Below are 17,207 nucleotides of genomic sequence, written 5' to 3' on the forward strand. Positions count from 1 at the left end.
TAAACCTCAGCCACCCCAGACCATGGGCAAACACATACCCAGTGTGCTCAGAGAGGCTTTCCAGATGCAAGTCTGGAACCTTCCAGGGGAGTCACGTTTTTCCACTGTACCATCATTCGGCTCCCTTAGCATAATTTCTGACACAGAGTCACAACTCCATGTAAGGGAACATAGGGTGATTCATGGATGGGCAATACAAGAAGAGGGAGTTAGGGAGGCGGGTGGGTGGGTGGATGGGTGGGGCACTCAGCTGCTCTCTTGCTTCAGGTCTTATAGGGCTCTCTCCTCTCTCTGCACAGTGCTCTGTCTCCATCCCACATGCTGGTCAGGAAGACGAGGGGGCACAGGGGAGCCAGGTCTGGGAATGATCTATTATCTGTACTCAGCATGTTCCAGGAAACCTGTTGTTCCCAGGAGAGCAGGTGAAAGCCTGACACTACCAAAAAAAAAAAAAAATGGGGGAGCTTGCTGCTTAATTTTTTATTAATGGTATTAAAATTTCTTTGCATAAGTCATTAATCATTAGGTCATATGAAAGGCTTATGTTTATTCAGAGAGCATAATAACTCACAGCAGTAAGGGTGTGTGATTATTCTAGCCAGCAGAAGTGCTATGTTGTTATGTAAAAGGTAGGCTTATTTTTCTTTTCTTACTTATTTTCATTTAGAACAGTTAGTTCCATTTCGGAAATGTTTATTGAATGCCTTTGACAAAAATAAGTATGCTATGGCCCCTCCCGTAGAATATTCAGAATGACAGTGATAGTGACAAAACAGCACCTTTCTTGGGCACTCGCTAGATGTGTCTCTATGGAAATGCCGCACGTGCTATCACCTTATTTAATCCTCGGTACCAGCCTGTGAAGCAGGTGGTATGTTATTCCCATTCTGTAGAAATTGAGGCTTACACATGTTGAGTAGCTCACCCAGGGTCACAGATCTGGGATGGAGATGGTTTCCAGTGGGAAAGGCAATTGCACAGATCAAATACCATTTTAGATCCTGAACTTTACATAAGCAACCGCCTCTCTATACACAACCTTAGCCGGAACCAGGACAGCAATATTCTCTTCTCTTTTACTTTTCCATCCACAGCGCTGCTGGGCGTCCTTGGGTGGATTTCCAGGAAGAAGTTCAGCAAGAGCTCAGAAAAAATTAGTCACCAACTGGAGGGTGTCTCTAAGACAATCAGATGAGCTGGGACACCGAGATGTGCGACTGCCACACTGCCATGGGAACAGAGGGCGCCTGGAGAGGAAACCCCAGCCCCCGCTGCTGAGTCATGTGAGTCATGTGAGGAGTGTGCCTTCGGGAAAGCCTGTGCCTGGCCACGTGCACTTGAGCCGGGAGTTAAGTTCAGAGTTATTATAACTAGGTTATAGTCAAGGAAATGGTGGGCAAGTCATGGATGAGAACGGCAAACTGCCCTTGACACGCAAGAAGAGCAAATACTCATATAGGAGATCATGGTGGTGTGTTTATAAAAGCAGCTGAGTATGGGACCAGCAGTTAGCGTAATGGCTATGTCGCTGGACTCCCACGTAGTCAACTGTGGTTCGCGTCCCGGACCCGGTGGCTTAAAACTCGCGCCAGGCGCATGTGCGTGCGTGCCCAAGATCCGAGAGGAGAACGGAGAAGGGAATGCAGCGTGGCCATCCCCCCTGGGGGGTGATTTCTTGCTTTCTATCTCTCTGTCTCTCTCTGTCTGTCTGGCAAGCGCACACACACTATAGCAAAAACCTCTTCAAAAAAAAAAAAAAGAGGCAGCTGAGTATAAGAGAAGACGCCAAATACTAACTTCAGCTATCTCAAGGTGTAGATTGAGGAGTAGAAAAGAATACATGTGATTAATATTTAAACAGCACAGTCTAATTACCCGCACATCTGTAAGGGCAAACACCATGACTCTCACGCCCTGACTTCCTTCACCACGTCGCTTCTGTCCCAACATCGCCTTCCACCAAATTCCTTTAGATCCCAACTGACTCGCGGACCTGCCAGCACTTAACCCTTCAATGAGACAAAGAGCTGTGTGCCTGCTTATCACAAGAATGGTGTATCCCAGCGGTAAGGGAGACCCGACTCCTGATTAAGGCCTCTACAAGAAGAGAGCCATCTTCTCCTTCAACCCGCTGCAGGTTCATCTCCTAGGCAGTGTTCCACGTGGGCACAGGGAAAGTGGAGCTGCTCTGGGATCGATGTCAGCAGAGGGAATGCACTGGCTTCACTCCTGTTACGGAGGTTGATTTTCCATGTGCCCAAGGAAGGACACATCCATGAGCACAAACAACTGTGTGCCCTTTCCTCTCCTAGTCCTTGTGTCCTGTACCCTCTGTCATGGCTATAGGCCACCTAAGGAACACAGAAATTGACCCACAAGAAGAGATACAAAGAGACACCACTGAATAATGACAGCACTCAGGAGAGGTGATCTCTCTCTCGAGCTGACGTGCCTACTGAGTTCCACAATCTGTATTTGTTTTGGCCTCTGATTTTACAACTCTGGAACACAAAGTGTCTCACCAGCCCTGATTTCCATGTACTAAGCAAGAACAAAAGCCTTAATATGCAAGCTCCTTACATTGCCATGAAAGGAAGCCACCGAAGCATTCTTTATCACTTGAGTTCTGCTATCACCAGGCGCGGTGAGACTGAGTGGTCGTGAGCTATAGGATAAGCTCACGAAAGTTCAAATGCTAACACATGTACATGTGTGCATGCACACACACACACACACACACACACACACACAGAGAGCTGGCTACTGCCATTTAAATTGGCTGATTGGCAACACTGCCATTTAACTCAGTAAGGCTGTGCCATCTTTAACCAGAAGAATAGTAAGTAACACAAAGTAACACTGGCCAGGGGATCCATTTCATGAGACCAGTACTTTGTATTCTTAGTATGATCCTTCAACCCCAAAGCTCCCCTACAGGTGACAAGTGGCCCTACGAGTGAGCCCAGACTTACCCCGAATGTCTGACGCTGTATCTGGTTTTCTCTTGTCTTCCATTCGGAGGGACAATAATTGAATCATGTGCCTTAACTGACCCACAAGTAGAGGCCAAGGGCCATAACAGGTGACCACCTTCTAATCTTGCAGAAACTACAGATGAACCCAAATCGGTGATGCGTGAGAACCTCTGAGACGGGGTCTGTGGCTCCACGCAGGGCCACACAGGCTCCTGAACCTGCTTTGGTGTGCTGGACTGTGACAACCCCATAGCCACAGAGGGTGCAGGAAGGGCTTGGCCAAAGGACTCTCCTTCATTTTTGAAATGCACGTGGTTCCAATAGGCGTGAAAGCAGCCTTTGTTAAGTGACAGGGGATGAGACGTTCCGTTCACTTTTGACAAATGCAGTAACCAGCATCCATGTTGTTTGTAGAAGGCAGAATTAGGCCACATCTTACAACTGACCTAAATCCTCAGTGGCATGTAGGGGTTTGGACAGATACAAACCACACTCAAACAGTAGCAAGAACATGAGCCTGAACAGAGAATCCCTCAGCTACCATGAGAAGGAAATCCCTTTTAACTATCCTTTGGTCCCTAGAACAATAAAAGATTTTCAAATTCTATTTTTATACTGCAGCATCCTCAGGGCTTCCAAGCCGCTAGAACCCCTCCACTTTAACCTGATCCTCTTCACACCCGCACTTACGTAACAGAGGCGTATACCAGCAGGTAAGAACAAGCTCAAAGAATGGAGGAGTGCTTAAAAGTGCTTACTTTGGACCTGCAGGAGGCATGGTGGTTCAGGCAACTGGATCTCACACAGCTGGCTGGCTGCACAGACCAAGTCCTGCACCTGGGAGCTTGAAAAACACGCCAGGCATGTGTCCATGCATGCCCAAAATCCCTAAAGGAAAGATAAACGGAGGAGAAGGGCCTGCAGCATGACCTCTTCTATTGGGGGGGCTTCTCTCTCTCTGTCTCTGTCTCTATCTCTGTCTCTCTCTGCAGTGAGCGCACACACACACACACACACGCACTGGCTTCTCTGCTTTAAAAATAATTACTGCGAAGAACATCGACTGTGTGCCAGGTAGAGTTCCACCCACCAGGAATATAAGGTGAACCAAAGATGACACAGGCCTGTCCTCACGGAGGTTCGATGTGGTGGGGGTGACAGACCTTATGTCAGTGTCATAGCTGATACTGGATGAATAACTGTTGCGGTAACAGATTACAGGCACCATGGAGTACAATGGAACTTGGTCTCAGGATCCTGCTCCTCCTCCAGCAAGGACGAACCCTCTTCCCTGCAGCAGAACACGGTCCACGGTGTACTCCGTAGACAGCGCCACGCCCCGTGCTGTCTGCCTTCTAATGCAGATGTGCTGTGACCACGTGGGGACAGGTATCTCCTACCAGTGTCTGCGAAGCAGGTCCCATTTCATACATGATCTGTGGTCCCAGCTCTAAGTTCAGAGGCTCTTGAGTTAAGAAGGGAAAATCTTTTCCTCTTCGTGGCGAGGACAATGGAAGTGCTCTACAGTGAGAGCGGACATCCTGTTTATGACGGTGTCCCGGGAAACCTGAGCATGTCGAAAGCACTCACTGGAAAGATGGATGCTAAGGGAAATCCCATCACTCAGAACACTGAGAAGGTTGCTGTTCACACCATCTTTTTTAAAGGGAGGGGCCAAAGCCTCCCTCTTCTGGGAGCAGCGCGTCTGGCGCCCCTGCAGAGACGGGACTGACCAGCAGGAAACGTAAACCTCGTTGGTACATTTCCAGCTGCAGCAGCCATCTTTGTCCAAGAAGCACGGCCATTTCTCCATGAAGGCAGACCATGGCACTCTTCCACAGAATAAGAAAGAGGAATGTGCTGTCTGACCTTTAAGGTCAAAGTGAAACACTTCCTCCGATTTCTGACGCAATGAATTCTTCATTTTGAGCCTGGAGTAAAACCTGTAGCGCTGGATGGTGATGCAGAGGTGAAACGGCGCTCTGCAAGGCTGACGCATGGGAAGGTTTCAGGTCCTTGTGCAGACACCCCCCCTGAGGATGCCAGGCACATGTGTGCCCTTGACCTGGAGCTGGCTGAGGCCAGAGGTGGAGTGTGGCATCGGGACCCTACTGGAGGTGCTGGTTCCCTCTCTCTCTCTCTCTCTTTCTCTCTCTCTCTCCAGTAATTAATAAATAAATTTAAAAAGGTATAAATGTGTTTCAGTGTAAGAGACATTATACGTGAGCAAGCTACCACTGGCCAGCATCCGGACACTGCACAGCTATGAGCTGAGCACGGCTTGCAGACAAGCACGCTATGATAATTAGGTTATAACCTCGATGCTCCCTCTCCTTTTGGGAAACTCAGAACAACTAACAACAAATAAACGGACAACAGTGTTTCACATTCACTGATCTGCTAATATGCATAACCTGCGTGATCTTTACAACAGGATGGAAACCCCGCATTTACAGATGAGGAAACTAAGCTTCAGAGTGGTGACTTGCCTGAAATGACACTGCTAATAAGTGGAGAGCCATAATGATGGGCCTCCTGGCCTCTGATGTGAAAGCCCATAATCGTCCCACTGAGGTTCAGAAATGACCCATGACCGAAACAGTGCTGGGCGTGCCCCACATCTGCGTTCGCCTTGTCCCTTCTGCTCCGATTTGCCACCCAGAAGCAAGGCTCCTAAATCTGGGGTTTGCTAACGACAGCACGTTCATACCCCCTGAAAGGCAGAAATATATCTCAGGAATCAGAGTTTAATAATCCCACAATTCAGCACATTAATGCCCAGAGACAAAAATACAATGTTTGACTGTCTAAGTATGCTTAAGATTATTCTGAATACGTCGGAGGGAGTTTGACGAACAGTTCTCCGCCATCAGCACTTTAGGGGAGTCTAGTGAGCACCTGCCATCTCCACCTCCGCCTCAGCCACACCTGCCTCCTGCAGGTGTCCAGCCCCTGCTTAAGTTTAAGAAGAGGGAAACAAGAGGCAAACAGAAGGATTTCCCCAAACAAGCCACTAATCACTAATCACTAATCACTAAGCCTTTCTCTTTCTCTCTTCTGCCCTCTCAAACACACACACACTCACACACACCATTAAAAAAAAATAGACAGCAAAAATAACAAAGAGAAACAGAATGATACATGCGTTTCACATAAAGGTTCCAGTCTAGATAAATGTAACCAAAAGGCTTGTCTTTCTTCCTTCTTCTTCACTTGCCAGCATATGCATAGGCTCTCTAAAGAGAGTCAAAAATAGAGTGACAGAGAGAGGAGAGGGAGAAAGAAGCCTCCCCCATGGGGCATGGTCATGCCGTAATCACTTCTCCATCCTGAGAGGACTTTGAACATACACACACATGCATCTGGGGTGTTTTTCAAGCCACAGGGGCCAGGACTTGAATCCCATGGTCGGCCATGTGGAATCCAGCTCTCTTAACCAAGAAATAGGCATGAAATTCTTTTCTTTTTAAATTCTGGAGTTTATTTTGTGAACAAAAGAGCAAAATTAACATTTGCCAGATTCTGACTATAAGCCAGGGAGGTGTGTTAAGTGTTTCTACATATACTACTAATTTAATCTTTTTAAAAGTTTACTAATTTATTTCCTTCCTATGAGTGAGAGAGACAGGCACCTTGGGTCACAGGCAAGCACAATACACTCAGGAAGACCCAGCATGTGAACCTGGCACCTTCCCACGTGGCCTCCAGTGTCAGCGGGGACACTACCGTAATCCCTGTGACAACCACAGGGCTAGCTATCACCAGTAAAGAAACTGAGGGTTCAACTGATATGCTCATGGGCATAGAGTAAGCATGGCAAGTGAATGAATGAGCTCGAATATAAAACCAAAGCACTTGCACAGATAAAAATTGATGTCCTTCTTTCAAGACCTGGACAGGTTAATTAGATCACCTAGTGGCCAAAAAAGTGATTCCCAAAGAAGTTTAAGAAGGAGAGCCTGGGGACTTTGTTCTCAAATTCGAACATCAAGAGAGATTTATGATGTACTGCCCACCACTCCCTGGTCCTGTAGCCTGGGTTTGGGGAGGGGGGACAGACTAGGGGAGGCGATAAGACACCTGAATACAATGAGACTCTCAGAGAGCCCGAGAGAGGGGGTGATCCTCAGGAACTGGGAACAATTATTTGTTCTGGGCAATATACTCAACATTTTATGTCATGAGGCTATACTTAAGTTTATGTTAATGAATTAAGAGATGTTCCTGGGGCCAGCAGATGGCATAATGGTTACATCACTGGACTCCCACATAGTCAACCATGGTTTAAGTCCCAGACCCAGCAGTTTAAAACTCACACCAGGCCTCTGTGTGTTTGTGCATGCCAAAAATCCCATGAGGAGAATGGAGAAGGGATTACGGCGTGGTCATCCCTCCTGGGGTGATTTCTCATTTTCTGACTCTCTCTCTCTCTCTCTCTGACTCTCTGGTGAGCACACACACCCTAAAGCAAAAATTTCTTTCTCTTAAAAAAGAAAGAGAGAGAGAGATGTTCCTGAGTATGCTAAAGGAAGCAGAGGTGCCTCTATGAAAAGTATCTACATGAATATCTTGATTCATGTAACTCTTCTTCTAAGCACTCCTTTGGGTGAAGTCTTGAAACATGTTTAGTCTGTCTCATGCCTTTTAAGCCAGTCTGCCTCACCTGTCCCGCCTATTGTATTGGTCAGCTCATACAAACAGTCCATAAGTAATCATTCTGACTTGTAAATACCCAACTTGCCTCACATTCTCCATTCTAATTAAGGGCCATGTCTGCTTTGCCCCAAGTTGCAGACTGGTAAACTGAGATCCAGACCGAAATAATAAATCACTAACATTCGAATAGTGATAAATACCCTGGAAATTAATTTTACGTGATTGTCTTCACTGAGCTTCACAAAAGCCCATGCTACTGTGATTGACGGATGAGGAAGCCAAGTCAGAAGAAGCCCTTCACCTGGTGCAGGAGCAGCTGGGATGCAGGAGCGAGTCCTCTGCTGCCATCTCCTGCTCATGCCCTGCACTGATGCTGGTCTCCTCCCTCTGGCTCAGGCCCTGCCCCACTCTAGGGACTCCCTGCCCACAGGGGCCTGGCTCCATGTGGTCCCTCGGTTGTATTTCTTCCAATGGTGTCTGCCAAGGCTTTCTGCTCCTCACCCTGGTCCTGAGACCTTCTCACTCCAGCTCATCTGTCTCCCGAGACTATAAGTAGCAGAATCTAGACCAGAATCTGTAATGAAAATTGACAAGGGGTCTTCCAAGTGGCATAGATGAGGCCTTTGACAATCCAATGAGTGAAATAAAGATCCTGCTTTCAAGGAGCTTCCAGGCACGTGAAAAGAAACAGGCAGGAACAAAACATGGGTGAAATGCACCAAATATTAGAAGGCGCTGACAAGGACTGATAACGCCAGGTAAGAAGAACGGAGCGTGTGGCTGGTGGGAGGGCCAGGATGCCATCTGGGCAGTGGAAGGCCAGATTGCTGGAGAAGGCGAGGCGTGAGCACAGTCCTGAAGGAGTGCAGGGCACTGCTGCTTGGATTTCCACATGTGTTAGAGGCATTCGCTATAGTCATGGCCCCCAGGAGACCAGCATGGCTGCTGGACCCCAGTGATGCCCCGGCCATAAGTGATTCTCAGACAGAATCACTCAAGCAAATAGGTCTCAGGAGAATACCACTTAAAAAACAAGATGTGGGGACCAGCAGTTAGCATAATGGCTATGTCGCTGGACTCCCATGTAGTCGACCGCAGTTCACGTCCCGGACCCGGTGACTTAAAACTTACGCCGGGCGTGTGTGTGTGCGTGCCCAAGATCCCGAGAGGAGAATGAAGGAGATGGGATTGCAGCGTGGCCATCCTCCCTGGGGGGTGATTTCTCACTTTCTCTCTGTCTCTCTCTGTCTGTCTGGCGAGCGCACGCGCCCTACAGACCTGGTGGCTTGCTTTCTCATTTTCTCTTTCTCTCTCTAGTCAAATTAAAAAATAAATAATACATAAAATTAAATAATAAATAATTTTTTTAAAAAATTTAAAAAAAAAAGGCAACACAGAGGGACACAGGGGCCCCAAGAAAGCCAAGCATGTGTGACTTCTTCTTGGGGCCCATCTTGCCTGACTTCTTGGGGTTGATCTGCCACACCTAGAACCTGCTGAAGTTAGTCCTTCCTCTGCCCACCACGTGCAGGGGTGTGCTGGGACAGCCCAGGGAAGGTGGCATTTGTGAGCAACAACAGCAGCAGCGCTAACCGACCACCCACCTTGTGCCGGACGTGAGCTAAATGCTGCACACAGAAGCTCACTCAGGCAACGCTCCAAGCAGCGCCAGAAGGTGGCCGATGTCACCTTTCATTTATAGCTGAGGAAACTGAGGCTCAGAGAGGTTGTGTGCTGTGCTCAATGTGATGCCAGATTATTTATGAACTTAGTGGCTTTTGCCACAGTGCACACGCATTCACTGGAGGGAAACAGGGAGAGACAGAGAGGAAAAGTGAAAAATCGCCCTAGAGAGGATGGCCAAGCTACAATCCCTTCTCCTCTATTTTCCTAGCATTGTGGGGACACACATGCACACATATGCCTGGCATGATTTTCAGGTCACGAGGTCCAAGATTCGAATCGTAGTCAGCCACGTGGGATCCAGTGTTCTAGCCACCATGCCACCTGCTGGCCCTGAAGCCAGATTTTTAATAGTCCTGCTTGACTCAAAAACCATGTGATCCTCAGGGGACTAGAAACTGCCAAGACAGAGAACCAAACTCTCCTTAATTCCAGATATTATCTTCTCCATAATGAGGAAATGCTCTCTGTATGCAGAGCCAGGGCGGGCCACCTTGGAAAGATCCTCAGCCAAGGAATGCATGACGGCGCGAGTGCCGGGTCAAGGGGGGCGGACTGATTGAAATAACCCTTTACCCTTCGTGAAAACAGATCCAGAGTGTGGGATTGCCATCAGCCGCCTATGTGCAAATTGAGAGACTCAGAACTGCTAGTGCAGAGCAGGCACGGAGAGGGACCAGGAAGCCCAGAGCTGGCCCAGGCCCAGAGTGAGTCCCAGCTCCCCCACATCGCTGATGCAGGTAGAAAGCTTCCTCCCCCCATGTGTGAGCACACATGCACATTATCATATTTTGTTTGCGGATCTGTCTATTTACATAGTTAATTTGGGATCTGTTTGCAAACACAAATGAGTTTGCTGCAATTACTTTGTGCACGGACATAGAGTAATCTGCTTCAGCAGTTTACGGCACTGAGAGTAGCTGCAGAGCAGCATATGGCAGTCTATATATAATCGCCGTATTACCTGCACATATTAGTTACATAGCAGTTACATTATAATTAGTGCCGTTTTTAAGCCATTCGGGGGGGGGGCGTTTTAATTATATCGGCAAGGTGTTTTGATTGGAGAGAAGTGGGAAAGGATGATCATGATTCCGGCTTCCATCAGCTGAAGTGGGAGGAGCACACCGGCACCTTTCCGGCTCCCACATGGGGAGCAGCTTTCCCCGTGTAACATCGAATCTCATCCCCCCTGCCCTGGTGTTCCTCTGCCTGAAAGGTGCCAGGTGCCTCTGCCTCTCCTTTGCAGGCAGACGTCAATCATGGAGTCATAGACGGCCGTCAGCTAGAAAGGACTTCAGCCATTGTCCGGTTTACTGACCAATGTCCAGAGAAGGCCACCGAGGCCTGAGCAGGCACAGTCGCAGACTCTGGGCCACAGAGTGAGTGCAGAGACTGAGCCAGGCCCCAGGTCTCCTGCTCTGCCCTCTGTGCCGACTCCAGTCCCCACATCACCACGTGGCTGCTGCCCTGGGTAACGGCAATAGGAATGTCCCACTCGGTCCATGTTCCCAAAGCTTCAGAATGCACCACAGAGGGCATCCCTATGATGGGCAAGATGACACACAACAGTTCCTGCTTAATAAGCACAAAGGGGTAGGTGGCTCGTCCCGTCCCGGTGATTCGCGCACGTGTGAGGTCGTATTCGAATGTCCTCACGTAGTTCCGAGCGCTGTGTTAAAAGTGCCGGGCCTCCTAATGACAGGATTGCGTTGAAGTGTATTCAAGGGGAAGGAGCAGGGCTCTGTCATTTGCGCTGTAGACATAGCATTTGCGTGGCGACATTGGGCAGGTTACTGAACCTTCTCGGGATTTCTCCATGATACTGAATTACACACTTAAATGCCTTCCTCTCCTTTTTCATTATAAAAAGGAATTGTCCTTCCAGCTGGCACTGCGTTAACACGAGCTGCGAATTACAAGAGGCAGTGACAGAATCTTGAGGGTGATGAGGCCATCTCGTCCTGGGTGGGATAGGTCAGATATTCCTCACACCCAATTTCCCCCATGCTGCCAAGCGTGGCATTGTCTCCCGTCTCTCCTAGGAAGAAGACGTGAACTTGGGCCTAGGGGTAGAAAGCTGCAGGAGGCCGTGATTATCAACAGGCCTGCTGAGGAGAACAAATCCATGGCAGCTTAATCAACATCTCATCCCAAATCCTTTGTGTCCTTCCTCCCTGGCATAGCATTTAACACTCCATGCAAAAAAGATGCAACATCCATAGAAAAAGACAAGAAACACACCCCGTCGAACAGGGCGAGAGAGTACCGGTGTCCATCAGGAACAAATGGCCACGTAATAACTCTGTAATTACATGGTAACTAGAACCGATGGAGCCTGTAAACGATCTCCTTGTCACTCCCGGTAATGACGCAGCTCTATCTTCCATCTACAGAGAGCAGCAGCACACGGTCCGCCGCCGCTGAGAGATAAGGGAATTCTTGGCTGTTAAAGCAGATTTGCTTCCGATGATAGGTGGTTGAGAGACAGGCTGAAATCTGGGACTTAATGATTTTCCAGTGGAGACATTCTGACTTGCCAGCCATAGCAAGACATCCGCTACCCAGAGCTTCCTCACTGCAGTTGGGGAGCGGGTGGGGGAGAGGGGGACTATGCTTCCCCAAATTAGAGATAAAAGGAATAGGCCTCGTGCACGTAAAAATGGCCCACATGCCTGTGGGCACACGTACACACACACACACACACACACCATTAGCCAATTTACACTCTCTGAAACACTTAATCTACAGACCTTAGAAATATCCCTATTGTGGTGCTCCACCAAATATTTTAATCCTGGGAAGAATATTGTCTATTTTTGTGCAAGATTCTCCCTGGGACCATTATGCAGAGGTATTAAGACACTCTGTGTGGTAGATCATTCAGCAAATATGGCTTGACAGCCGACTCTGCACACAGCATTCTGCTAGGCAGTAGAGAGGAAACAGAGCTCATTCTCTCCCTCTAGGACCCAAGTCCACTTACGTGAATAATATAAATACATAAAAATTAAATGATCATGCCACAAGGCAGTATATAATTAACTGCCAAGTTACTGGTATAGACAAGAGCCACAGCAGTCGAGAAAAGAGGAAATTCAAATTTTTTGGTTAGGAGTCGTCATATGCATGAGGGTAGTTTCTCACGGGCTATAAAATGAACATCGAGGAGGGCCCAAAGCCCGAGTTCTTTAGAAAGAGGCATTTCAAATTTCTCAATGAAGGCCCAAAAACCAAGTTCTTTAGAAAGAGGCATTTCAAATTTCTCTCAGTCCGTAGCCTCTTGGTTCTCCAAAAACAAACAAAGACAATAAGTTGTTTTTTTTTTTTTTCCATGAATGAAAACCAGAGTCCAGGGAAAGAAAAGCATCAAAAATATGAGGAGAAACAAGTTTAAAACTGTGAATAATCAAGAAGCTAAGAAATGAGAAATATGCGAATAACGGCCGTTACCCCAGAGAGTCTGAGTGCTAACAGCGTGGGTGTGTAGACAGATAATATGTTCACAATCATGGGAATATTCTTCCAAAGTTTATTTACTTACATCTTCCATGAGAGAGACAGACACATAGCTAGGCACCCACAATAGGCTCCCAATGCCAAGATCCACCCTCAGTCTCAGCCAGCCCAGATGACAGGCAAGTGCACCCAACATGTTCAGGGAGGTCCCAGGATCTGAACCCAGGACCTTTCCCATGTAGGTTCGGTTACATTATTGTTTCTCTTTTCTTTTCTTTTTTTGAGAGAAATTTTTGGAATAGGGCATGTGTGCTTGCCAGAAAGACAGAAAGTCTCAGAGAGAGACAGAGAGACAGAAAGAGAAAAATCATTCCCCAGGGGGATGGCCACACCACAATCCCTTCTTCCCTATTCTCCTCTTGAGGTCTTGAGCACAAATGTACATGTGCCTGGTGTGAGTTTTAAGCCACTGGGTCTGGGACTCGAACCACGGTCGACTACATGGAAGTTCAGTGGCATAACCATTACACCATTTGATAGTCCCAGGTTCAGTTACATAATTGTTGTGCCACTGCTTGGCTCAGTGGCAACATTTTTTGATCAGCATAGGGATTTAGCAACTAGGTCAGATCTGAAAAATGATAATCATCAATTCAAGAAACTGCAGAAGCTTTCACCAAATTGTCTAGGAGTGGTGCAATTAAGTTGGGTCATGATCCATTGAGGATCAGTGGAATAACATCCTTAGACTTCGAAGAGAAAAAGAGAGCCTGCCTCTCTCTCTCCAGGTCTTCCAACCTTCAGATGCCCACTCAAAACTAGGTGTTGAGGAAATCACAGCATGATAGAGCCATTGGAAGGCTACTGCTGAGGGTTAACCAAAATGGCCTCAGGGTTTTATTTGGATTGAACATGAACCCTTTGCCATTCTCCAGTTGCTTACTTGAGCAAGCTTCTGACTGGCTAACCTTCCAGTCATGTCTCTAACACTCTGGAAATGTTCTTTACTAATGTGTGAGGTTTATAGACCTGTTTAGCATACACAGATCCTTAAGTTAGCCACAGAGAGGTTCAGGACCTCCCTAAGACCTGGGCTGGGCAAACCTTGGTGAGGTGATTCAGGGGCAGGTGCCTACTAGCAATTGATCTCTGCGTAAGAAAGGAGACACTGCGAGCACCAAATAGTCTGCATTTATCCATGGAAGATCTCCAAAAACATGTGCTCTAGCCTCTGAAGTGAGAGGGTTAGCACTCCCCAGGCCCCAAGTCCGTGCAAGATCTCAGTGAAGACTTTCTTATCCTGGAATCCATTAGTGATATCTCAAGGAAAACCTCTGTGCACTAATACAATCCCCACAATTCTAGTAAGATAAAAAAGACTCATGCACTTTGATAATGCCTCAAAAAAAAATCAAGTTAACTATGAGACTTTGTATATGTTATTTATCTTTGTGTCATTGTTCCCTTGCTGAGTAATGATTCAACAAGATGATCCTTCAGGTCCTTCTCAGACTAAATATTCTATGAACTAGACAAGTTGAAATGACCAGCTCTTCAAAAGCTAGTGAAGAGTAATAACATCCTCTCTTTCAAGCTGTCTGGAAAGAGTAAGAGACTTTAATCCAAGCTACTAACCCGGGTCTACCTTATCCCTGACTCATAATGAAGGTTTTCTCAAAGAACCAGGCAGATCCTAGGGCTATGCTGTGATATCTGGCTTCTGACGTCACATCAGGAACCGTATTGGTAATTGTTCTGATGTGGAACCTGTGTGTCCTGTGCTCTCACAGAGTCACATGGCACAGTCCTACAAGAAAGAAACATCATAAGAGCTCCGAAACAAGGGCACCATCTTCAGTTTCAGGAGGCACGTTGTTCTGATAGTCAGCTCTCGATGGTGTTGACAGGGTGGAACTTCTCTCTACACCTGTGACTTTCATTTTATTTACAGTGGCCACAGGATCAATATCTCCTCCCCTGGAAACAAAGCTTTCTACTTTGCATTGGAAATGATCTTCAATAGCTGCTGAAAATCACTATTGCACAATAATGTTCTATTCGCCACTCATGTTATCTCCTGGCTAGGCAGATTGCCAGACATTTGACTGCCTGACACTGCATCCATTTGGTGCATGACAAAAACAAACCCTCATGTTACCTGGAAATAATATGAGACACACTCATCATCTAGCCAGGGATGACTGGGCTCCTCTCTCTGAGGGGCTATCAGGACTCCTGCGGGATATGTCCCACAGCCACAAGCACATTCTCATTATTATGCAGAGTGGGTACAAAGAACAAGCTTGTAAATGAATCGAAATGATGATGAGTCCCACAGGTGAAGCTAGGAGGTTTAGAAGACTGTGTATCTATGGCTTCATCTGGGCCATGCTTATCCTTGGTTGGACTACTTGTTCCAACTGTCATTATTTTTAAATTAAAAAATATTCTCTGAGATCCTACTAAGTGAAGGTACTAATCGAGCTAATTGGAGTAAACTGATGAATACAATAATGTGCCCTGGAGAATTTTAATTTGGAAAGTTAGGCAAAAGGATGTACACACAATGTCACTATAGTATGATGAGACATGTGAGCAGGAAGGCAGAGTACCGAGGAAGGGGTCTGTATCCTAGTTATGAACCTAGAGAAGCCTTATTAGAGAAGTGCTACTTAAATCAGATGTCTTTGAGTGTTAAGTACATAAAGACTAAGGAAAGCATGACTCAGAGGCATCTATGGGACAGCAGAGACAACTCAGAGGTATTGCAGCGGGGACTGGTGAAGATGATGCCTACAAGAAGCTTCCAGTTACTAAATTTTAGAGGAAAATCACAGACCTCTAGCTCTCTGATTGCCAGGAATGCTTCATTTCAGATATGCTGAAATTGAACTAGCTACTGGGCACTGAGTTAGAAGCACCCAATCATATACGGAAATACTTCTATTACATCCAACACAGGGCTCAGCATCAGAGAGGATGTTGTGTGAGGTTCCTGCATAGAACATCAGTGAAACTCCAGGAAATGGGTGTGATTTCCATGGAAAGGGCTAAAAGCTTCGTGTCATGGACAGAGCCAGCATGTCAGAAGTTAGCACTGGAGGACACCAATGGTCATAAGTAGACAAAACTGGGGCAGCCTGGGACAGCAGGAAGAACACCAGGTATGGAAGGCAGTGTGGCAGAACCCAAATTAATAGAGGATGTCAGGAAGGGGAAGATGGTGGAACTTAAGTGTAGCAATGAAATCAGCATGTTAGAAGTGCACGTGGGGTGTGTGCAGAGTTTGAGAACGTAGGTCAGAAGAGTTTTTAATGAGTGTAGCAGTCAGAATATAAATAACATTTCATTATGAATGAATGGAAATAAAGTAGGCCATTCTTCAAAAATGTCAATTAAGTTCTAGCGGTGCGGAGATAGGGGTGACCCCTTGGGAAGATGGAAGCCTGGGTTAGGACAACCCGAACATGCCAGGTGTGGTCGCTTACAACAGGGATGCTAGCTAATTGGGAGATGGGGTCAGCAGGATGGTGACAACCTATCAGAAATACCTCTCTGTTTCTTTTCCTCTTTCTCTCCCTTTACTTCCATTTCTCTTTCTCATAAAGGATTTTTTTTTTTCAATTAAGAATGAAATGCAGAGAAAGATTCAGGAAGGGGATGTTAGGTCATGCTTTGTTTTGGAAGGAAAACCAATAGAGAACAAGAAGATTTAGCGACTCCCACACACAAAAATTATGTAACAAATTCTGTTTCTCAGCAAAACATCATTTTCAACATCTAAGACAAATATATATCTAAATCTATTAAAAGCTTTCAGCCAGCCCTATCTCAAGCCTACGCCTCTCTCCTGAGCACTAGATTCACATACACAATTGCCTATGTGGCATCTCTACCTGAAAGACTGATAGGAATCCCAAACCTCATAGGATCAAAACAGAGCTCCAGATTTCTCAACCCCAACCCCAGTCTTCCCTACTCATCATTCTGGGTCCTCCAGTCTAATCTTGGAGCCCTCCTTGACTCCTATATTTTTATCATACCCAACAGCTAATCTACTCACTGATCTTGACAGCTCTATCTGCAATACAGATCCAGAAAATGATGATTTCATGCCACACCCACTTCTACACCATGGGGAAAGTCAAAAGCACCTTTCATCTAGAGTATGACAACAGTCTCCTTCATGGTCTTCTTGCTCTCAGCTTGGCCCTTAAAGTTTATTCTCTTTATAAAGTTTATTCTCCAAGTATCCGGATAAGAAAACATACGTGTAACTCAGGAATTGCTGAGGGCTCCGTGTGCACAAGTCAGAGCAGAACTCCAGGGATCCCAGAGTTACCCGTTGAATATAAAAGCTATATTTCTTTGGCTTGATATTCTTTAATGATATCCCTTTACAAAAAAAAAAAAAAAGGAGAGAGAAGAAATTAG

At 46.6% G+C, this 17,207-nt stretch overlaps 1 protein-coding gene across 4 annotated transcripts in view; it reads right to left on the minus strand.

Moving 5' to 3' along the window:
- The window catches only part of NTM (neurotrimin), a 1,082,935-nt gene that overhangs the window by 318,855 nt on the left and 746,873 nt on the right, over positions 1–17,207 (minus strand). The gene's annotated exons all lie outside the window — the stretch shown is intronic.

Source organism: Tupaia chinensis, unplaced genomic scaffold (assembly GCF_000334495.1).
Source record: "Tupaia chinensis unplaced genomic scaffold, TupChi_1.0 Scaffold000292_1, whole genome shotgun sequence".
Taxonomy (NCBI): Eukaryota; Metazoa; Chordata; class Mammalia; order Scandentia; family Tupaiidae; genus Tupaia; species Tupaia belangeri.